The following is an 8,318-nucleotide window of genomic DNA, read 5'->3' as shown; positions in this document are numbered from 1 at the left end:
CCTTGTGGATAGGGGCATTGCCTTCCTATGGGGCGTAGCCAAAATAATGGCTTGCCCAGCATTTCTATACATAAGCATGATGGGATGTTAATTGCTTAATTCACTCAGGAACCACACCTGTGTGGAAAAACCTGCTTTCAAGATACTTTGGATATCTCAGTTACCCGATTGTTCCCATTATTTTGCCAGTTACCTGTACCACTGCACTTCCTTTCCTAGTACTGCCTCCACCAGGACCTGCTGTTAGGGAGCTGCCACTTGCCACACACTTCCTTTTCTTGCATCCCCTGTAGGGCCACCTGTACCATCGACAGTAGAGCCCCCTGTCAGGCCCCCTTTAGCACCCTGTGTAGGGCCATCTGTAGCAATCTCACCTGTAGCACTGGCTATAGCGCCCCCTGGAGGTTCCTTTGTAGGGCCTTCCATAGTGCCTCCTGTAGGGCCCTCTGTAACCTCTGCCTCTCCTGAGCCAGCCTGCACACATCCCGTAGCTAAGCCACATAGGCCTGGGAGGTTGAGTTCCACAGGTGGGGTCTGTGTCAGAAGTGTCAGTGGTCTGAGTTGAGTCACACCCCAGAGTTTGAAGAGGATCATGAGGTCCAAGCTCTGGTGCTACTTTTGTATGCGCCGTTATGCTTTAGACATGAAAGATCAACTAATGTGATGAACTACCCACTGGGTGTAACAGATGTATATGTACTCTCCACGCATTGTGTTTTCTCAAAATAAATCACTTCGGCCAGTGGTCCCAGCTGAGCATCATTTATTTATGCTGTTGTTAAATGGGAAACAGCACGTTAGTTGTGCAGGGCTTAACGGTATTGATGGCTGTCGATGGCAAAATCCCTTGCATCACATTTTCATACTGGGCGAACAAAATAAAAAAATACAATACAAAATATAACGTGTAAATACCTGTTGTTAAATGGGAAACAGCACATTAGTTGTGCAGGGCTGAACGGTATTGATGGCTGTCGATGGCAAAATCTGTAGCATGAAGGCAACTGTGTTAGCAGTGGCTTATGTGACCATTACGTCGGTGTATGCTAGCTAACACACGTATTTACAGCAATCATATGCCAAAGCACATCCCAGAAAGCCCCTCAATCCCTAACAGGTACCATATGCCCACACATGTATAAATCAGTAAAGTACAGCAAACTTGTACACATTGTAAAATAGAAAATAGAAAACAGTATTCAGAACGTGACCTAACCCTGGAATCACATTTTCATACTGGGAAGACCTGACGTTCGCGATCTCCCCCTATCTGCAAGCGGGGCCAATCACAACACACCTTATTGTCATCAGAGTTGAACTATCCAATAAGAATGCTTGAACATTAAATACATATTTCTTTAGAGGCAAGTGGAAACATAACCAACCCTGTTACATTGGCACAGACTTCAGTTCAACGTTTAGTTTTAATTTACATTTGCAACCAACGTGAATTCAACGTGAAATCAACAAAACATTTTACCATGTCATTGGCTGTAGGTTTAAAGGTTGGGTGAAAAAAGACGAAATCCCCCTACGTCATCACATTACATTTTTGTGTTGAAATGATATGGAAACAATGTTGATTCAAACAGTAGACTGAGAATGAACAGAACTGATAATAATTTGGTGTGTGTTTATTACATATCACAACTCCCCCTTATACACCCTTGGAGAGTGGGGTCACAGCCAATGTCAACCATTATCAACAGTGACCCTGGAGCAATTAGACTTAAGTGCCCAAGAGCAGATTGACAGATTGTTATATCGTGTCGGCTCGGGGATTTGAACGAGCGACCTTTCAGTTACTGGCCCAACGCTCTAACCGTACCCAGGCCTGATTGATCTGACATGAACTGATTAACAAACAATCACCTACTATGAACTGAGCATAGACTCGTATGAATGATTGAGGTATAGTGCTTGTGCTATTGTTTGGAGGACTTTTCCCCTATGCAGGTTTCGACACAGAAGTATTGTTAGCAGACCTCCACCTGGCGTTTCTACATTGCCTGGTTACCTGCATAAAAAAGTAGCGATTCAAAACAGAGCCAAGCAACTCCAGGAAGGAGAAACCTGACCCGCTTCTCCCAGCCCAGACACCGGAAGCTCCACTCACATCTTCACCTCAAATCTTCAATACCAATACTACCCGTGACTACAGCCTTCCAGACAACGCTCTATAGCCGTACTATTAAGGGACGATCTTCAGATTACCTACAATTTTGGAGTGAGTGAGTTACTAGTATTCATCCAGACAATGGCACTCATCCTGTGGTCTTTTCCGCTTCTCCTAGTATCTAGTTGCAGCAGTGTGGTCTCTCCCTCACTCAGGAGAGAGACGGGGTCATGCGCATCTGAGAACAATGGACTGCTAAAGGCCGTGGAATATTGGAAACTTCGGTCCAGCCTGCGGGAGGACACGTAGGCTTCTAGGCCGGGATATATGGATCAAAGCTATTTTGGAAATGCTTTAGCTTTACTTTGTTTTTGTTTTCTTCTTTGGTGTTGCTTGTAGACTAGCGAGTGGTGCTGCTCGTAGAAAACTGGCCCAGGGCATACAGTACAGTCCGGTTTCTCGCTGTTATTGTTTCTTTGCCCACTCCATAGAGCACATATAACTCGATTATTTATTGCATAATTATTGAAGCTTTTATTGACTGCATGACAATTGAAGATCTTCTATTTATTGCATGATAATTTAATGTTAAGCATTTCCGAGTTTTACTGTAAACTCTATACCAAAGGCTGATATATACTGTTTTCTGTGGAGTTTGAACCTATTTGAATTTGAGAATGTTTGAAATGATTTTGGGATTTTTTTGTGGACTGGAAAATAGGACTTGGGTGCCACTTTGTGTCTAGTTGTCATATTTCCTATATCAGCCTGTGTGGTCTATTTAAATGTGTTGCTAAATACATTTTTGGACTTATACATTAATGATATGTGCCCATTAATGAATATAACTTATAAACTTATAAACGACTCATGAGCTTAGTTCAACTGTCGTACCCCATTAGAACCCAAAATATGTGTCACGCCTTGATCTGTTTCACCTGTCCTTCTGCTTGTCTCCACCCCCACCTGGTGTTGCCCTTCTTCCCCATTATCCCCTGTGTATTTATACCTGTGTTCTCTGTCTGTCTGGTGCCAGTTTGTCTTGTATGTTTTTCAAGTCAAGCAGCGTGTTTTCCAGTATTCCTCCTTCTATTCTGTTTTTGCTATTCCTCCCGGTCTTGACCCTTGCCTGTCCTGTCTCTGAGCCCGCCTGCCTGACCACTCTGCCTGCCCCCGACCCTGAGCCTGCCCGCCGACTTGTACCTCTGCCTCCCTCTGGATTACCGACCTCTGCCTGCCTTGACCTGTCTTCTGCTTTCTGACAGTCTGCAACATTGTTACTTCGACAGTCTGCATCTGGGTCTTACCTTGATTCGTGATAATATGAGCTTGTTTTACCCCAATATTTGTGAACAAAGACGGCTAAGTAGCTAACTTGATTCTTCTTGTATTTACTACCAAAGTAAAAAAGCATTGAATTGGTGTAAACATGGGCAAGAGTTTTCTTCCACCATATTTTTTTTTCACCAGTCTCACGTCTATTCCTTTAAAAGCCACATTGAGATTGACTTTATAATTTTAACCTAACTGTAGCACAGTGTTAATTTTGTCACTCTTTTTTTATATTTAGTCTAGTATTAGTCATTTTCACCCAACTTTACAGCATTACTACAACCAACCGGAGTGTGGACTTAAGTTCATCTTTCAATCACCCACGTGGGTATATGCTTCTAAAAACCAATGAGGAGATGGGAGAGGCCGGTCTTGCATTGCGTTGAGCGTCACAAATAGAACCAATTTGTATTTTAGCTCCTGGCCACGCAGACGCTCGCTAGCAGTGTGGGTGTAATGATTGAATAACATGTATGTGTACATTTATTTTGCAACGCTCGCGCACGTGACATGAGCAGTGTGGTTAGCATGTTAGTCAAATTTGTGTCATTTCAATAATGATTTAGTCTAGTTTTTGTCAAAATGATGAATATAATACATTTGGGAGTAGATATATTTCCGTCCTTGGATAAAGCCGTTGCTAGAAACTTTAACAGAATGCTCAAATCAATTGAATCTGACCTCAGTAGATTAAATAATATACCAGTTGCTTTAACCAGCAGAATATCTATTGTCAATACTAATATATTGCCACAGGTGAATTTTTGTAGCTCAATGCTTTCCATGGTTCCCAATTCTGGCTATTGGGCTAAAATTCATAGTGCGGTATTAAAATGTATATGGCAAAGTAAACGTTTCCTGATAAAATGTACAAACTCACATAGAGAAAGATGTAGAATTTAAATTGTATTTACAGACATTTCCAGCATTTCACTAGCATTTCTCCCCATCCAAAATTGGTTTAGACATGATTCTTCTGCCCCCTGGCTGAGTAAAGAGAGAATGGTGCCTCCTAGAGGTGGTCTTCAGTCTGTCATGTTGGCATGAAGAGATTCGGGAGACAGGCAAAGGAATGCGTAACAGGGTTTTTTATTCAGCCCAAATTACGGCGTACCGTGTAAAGACACGGGGACAAAGACCAAACAAACACGTACAGAAAACATAGGGTTGAAACCCAAACTAAAGAGCGAGGAGTTCCTCGAATAAATACACATGCGCACAATGATTAACGCACGGGACGAGACCCGTAATCATCTGCGCAATCCACAAGGGCAAAACACACAGCACAGGCATTCACACACACCAACGGCTTGTAACAATAACCGACAAGATAATGGAAACTAAAGGTAACATATATACTAATCAGTGGGAATAGGGGACAGGTGTGCGTGATGAAAGTTCCAGAGGGGTCCGTGACACAGTCATATACCCCTTAAATAATGTAAACTACTCTTTGGACCTATTATTGCTCACACAATTTCTATTTCTAAAATATGACCTTGGCATCCCATAATCCGAACCATAAATGTATACATTTTAAGTTTGTTCACAGACTGTATTTAACACCAAGAAAACGTTTTCCAATTAAATTGATCGCAACTCTCAACTGTGTCCCCTAAATCAGGTAGGCTAGGCACATTCCTTCATATGATGTAGGAGTGCCATGCATTTAAATGCTTCAGGGTCAAAGCAAAAAAGTAATTTTGAAGTACATGAATGTAAATATGCAATGCTTTGCATCTATTATGTTACTTAATGATGTTACTCCTTGAATCTCTCAATCAATCAGCAATGCCGCAAAAAAGACGTTAGCTCTTAGATGGCAATCACCCCACCCTCTCCCAATTTCTCTCTTTGTTTACAGAGGTGCTACTCTCAGATAATAGCATCATTTTCTTTTGCCAAAAAGCCTTTTTGAAATCTGACATGTTGGCTGGATTCACAACATGTGTAGCTTTAATCTGCTATATTGCATGTGTGATTTCATGAAAGTTTTATTTTTATAGTAATTTATTTGAATTTGGTGCTCTGCATTTTCACTGGCAAAAATATATATTTTTGAGCATGGTGAAGTTACTAATGATTAATTATCAATACACCCAGCCACTACAAGGACAAAGGCGTCCTTCCTAACTCAGTTGCCAGAGAGGAAGGAAACTGCTCAGGAATTTCACCATGAGGCCCATGGTGATTTTAAAATAGTTACAAAGTTTAATGGTGGTTATATGAGAACTGACGATGGATTAACAATATTGTAGTTACTCCAGAATGTTAACCTAAAAGACAGAGTTAAAAGAAGGAAGGCTGTACAGATTACAAATGTTCTAAAAATGCATCTTGTTTGCAACCAGGTACTTAAGTAATACTGCAAAAAAATGTGGCAAAGTAATTAACTTTTTGTCCTGAATACCAAGCATTGTGTTTGGTGCAAATCCAACAAAACACATCACTGAGTACCATATGTCACTGACCGGCTCGATTCGGTTTTATGTAGCAAGACCGTAGTAGTCTTACGTTGTCCTTTTTTTTTACATTGGAGAAAAGTAGAGACTCAGAGATAGAAAATAGAATATGGGAAAGTAATTCTGCTTTGAAAGTTGACAAACTCACTTCTGAGAAAATGGCCCTTGAATGTTCTGGTACACCTAATGGAGAGCTCTTCTTTGTCTACACCCTTTCAGCATCGTTCACACCCTCTAAAGCCTTAGCCCCACTCATCTCTTTAAGGATTCACGTGTGAGGCCATGTACTAAACAACCAAAGATTTCAAGACTTAAGGCTGGTTTATGCTATGGGAGGGTACGTAAATTTAATCTGGAGTGCCAGTGTGCTCAGAGTGCACTCTGGGCATCCATAAACTCAGAGCATTTTCAGATTGTCTGTTTTGCTCTCGGAGTGTTCATAGCGCACACTGGACGCTCTGGCCGAGGAGTAGGGTTGATCCGAGAGTTCTGACCTTACAACAGCAGTCAAGTACCCAAGCTAACTGGCTAACATTGGCTAGCTTATAGAGAACAGCTAAATCTGACCTTTTTACTCGCCCTAGCAGAGCTGGTTAGGCTGTTTTTATGTTACCCAGAGTGTTGTTGACTGCAACTGTGCTGCTGGCAACAATGTAATTACAATTTTTTGTCAATGTTTACTGATACCGGCCATATTCAATGGGTGTTGAGCGTTCGTACATTCATTAGTTAGAGTGCTCTGAAATCAGAGCAGATAGCCAGAGCGAATTTACCAGCTACTGTACGTCTATCGACAGTTGTCGCAGTAACATAATGAACATTCTATTGAAATGGTTACTTGCATAAGGGAGTCTTTTGTATAGACATGTAGCTAGCTAGCTAAACAATGAACCATAATCCCAACTCATAACGTTTCTACAATGCATGAATCTGCAGGTAGCTAACAAAACCAGGCTATAACTAGCAATGCAAATGGTTCTGAGATATGAATAATATAACTACACAGATCATGCACGTAACGTTAGCTAGCAAGCCAGCCAGCTAACGTCAGCCAGCTAGCTAACAGTACAGTAACTGGAAATGAAAACGACTTTCTGACAAAATTAGAAACGTGTAATATCTAAAAATGTAGCTAGCTAGATTGAATAACTACCCCATCGCTGTATCCCACATAATTCTGCCATAATGCCACTGATTTCAAAACTCGGTCCTCCAGAAAGTGGAGAGCAACTACGTGATATCTTTCAAAAAAAGACCCGTTAGAAAGGATTACCTACATATACTGACCAGCTCATGTCATTGACAGAAGAATCCTACATGGCCAACCAATCCGAACTCATCTCTCAGCATGTTTAGCCCACTCATTATCTCAGCCAATCATGGCTAGCGGGAAGGTTGCTACTTTTTTCTGTGGCTAAACCAACTAGGCTCGTAACTTAACAATTTTATTCGTATTTATAGATGTCATACAAATGTGTTATTAAGGCACATGAAAGTTCACATGTTCCAGAAGGCATTTCTGCCAAAAAAAGCATTTTGATTTAAAAAAAAGTTTATGTTCAAATGGCTCTCCTGTGAAGTAGTGATGCTCGGCATATGCCTAGTTTCCTGAAACGAGTCACATATTTCATATCATTCTTGAATGGAAGAAGTTTGGAATGACCAAGACTCTTCCTAGAGCTGACCGCCCGGCCAAACTGAGCAATCAGGGGAGAAGGGCCTTGGTCAGGGATGTGAACAAGAACCTGGTGGTCACTCGGACAGATCTCCAGAGTTCCTCTGTGAGCACCTTTCAGACGGACAACCATCTTTGCAGCACTCCACCAAACAGGCCTTTATGGTAGAGTGGTCAGACGGAAGCCACTTCTAAGTAAAAAGCACATGACAGCACACTTGGTGTTTGCCAAAAAGCACCTAAAGACTCTCAGACCATGACAAACAAGATTCTCTGGTCTGATGAAAACAAGATTGAAATATTTAGCCTGAATGACAAGGGTCATGTCTGGAGGAAACCTGGCACCATCCCTACTGTGAAGCATGATTGTGGCAGCATCATGCTGTGGGAATGTTTTTCGGAGGCAGGGACTGGGAGACAAGTCAGGATCGAGGGAAAGATGAACGGAGCAAAGTACAGAGAGATCCTTGATGAAAACCTGCTCCAGAGCGCTCAGGACTTCAGACTGGGGAGAAGGTTCACCTTCCAAAAGGACAACGACCCTAAGCACACAGCCAAGACAACACAGGTGTGACTTCGGGACAAGTCTCTGAATGTCCTTGAGTGGCCCAGCCACACCCCACCCAACCTGACAGAGCTTGAGAGGATCTGCAGAGAAGAATGGGAGAAACTTCACAAATGCAGGTGTGCCAAGCTTGTAGCGTCATACCCAAGAAGACTCGAGGATGTAATC

This window comes from Oncorhynchus tshawytscha, linkage group LG05 (assembly GCF_018296145.1).
Source record: "Oncorhynchus tshawytscha isolate Ot180627B linkage group LG05, Otsh_v2.0, whole genome shotgun sequence".
NCBI lineage: Eukaryota > Metazoa > Chordata > Actinopteri > Salmoniformes > Salmonidae > Oncorhynchus > Oncorhynchus tshawytscha.
This window is presented reverse-complemented; position numbering follows the sequence as displayed.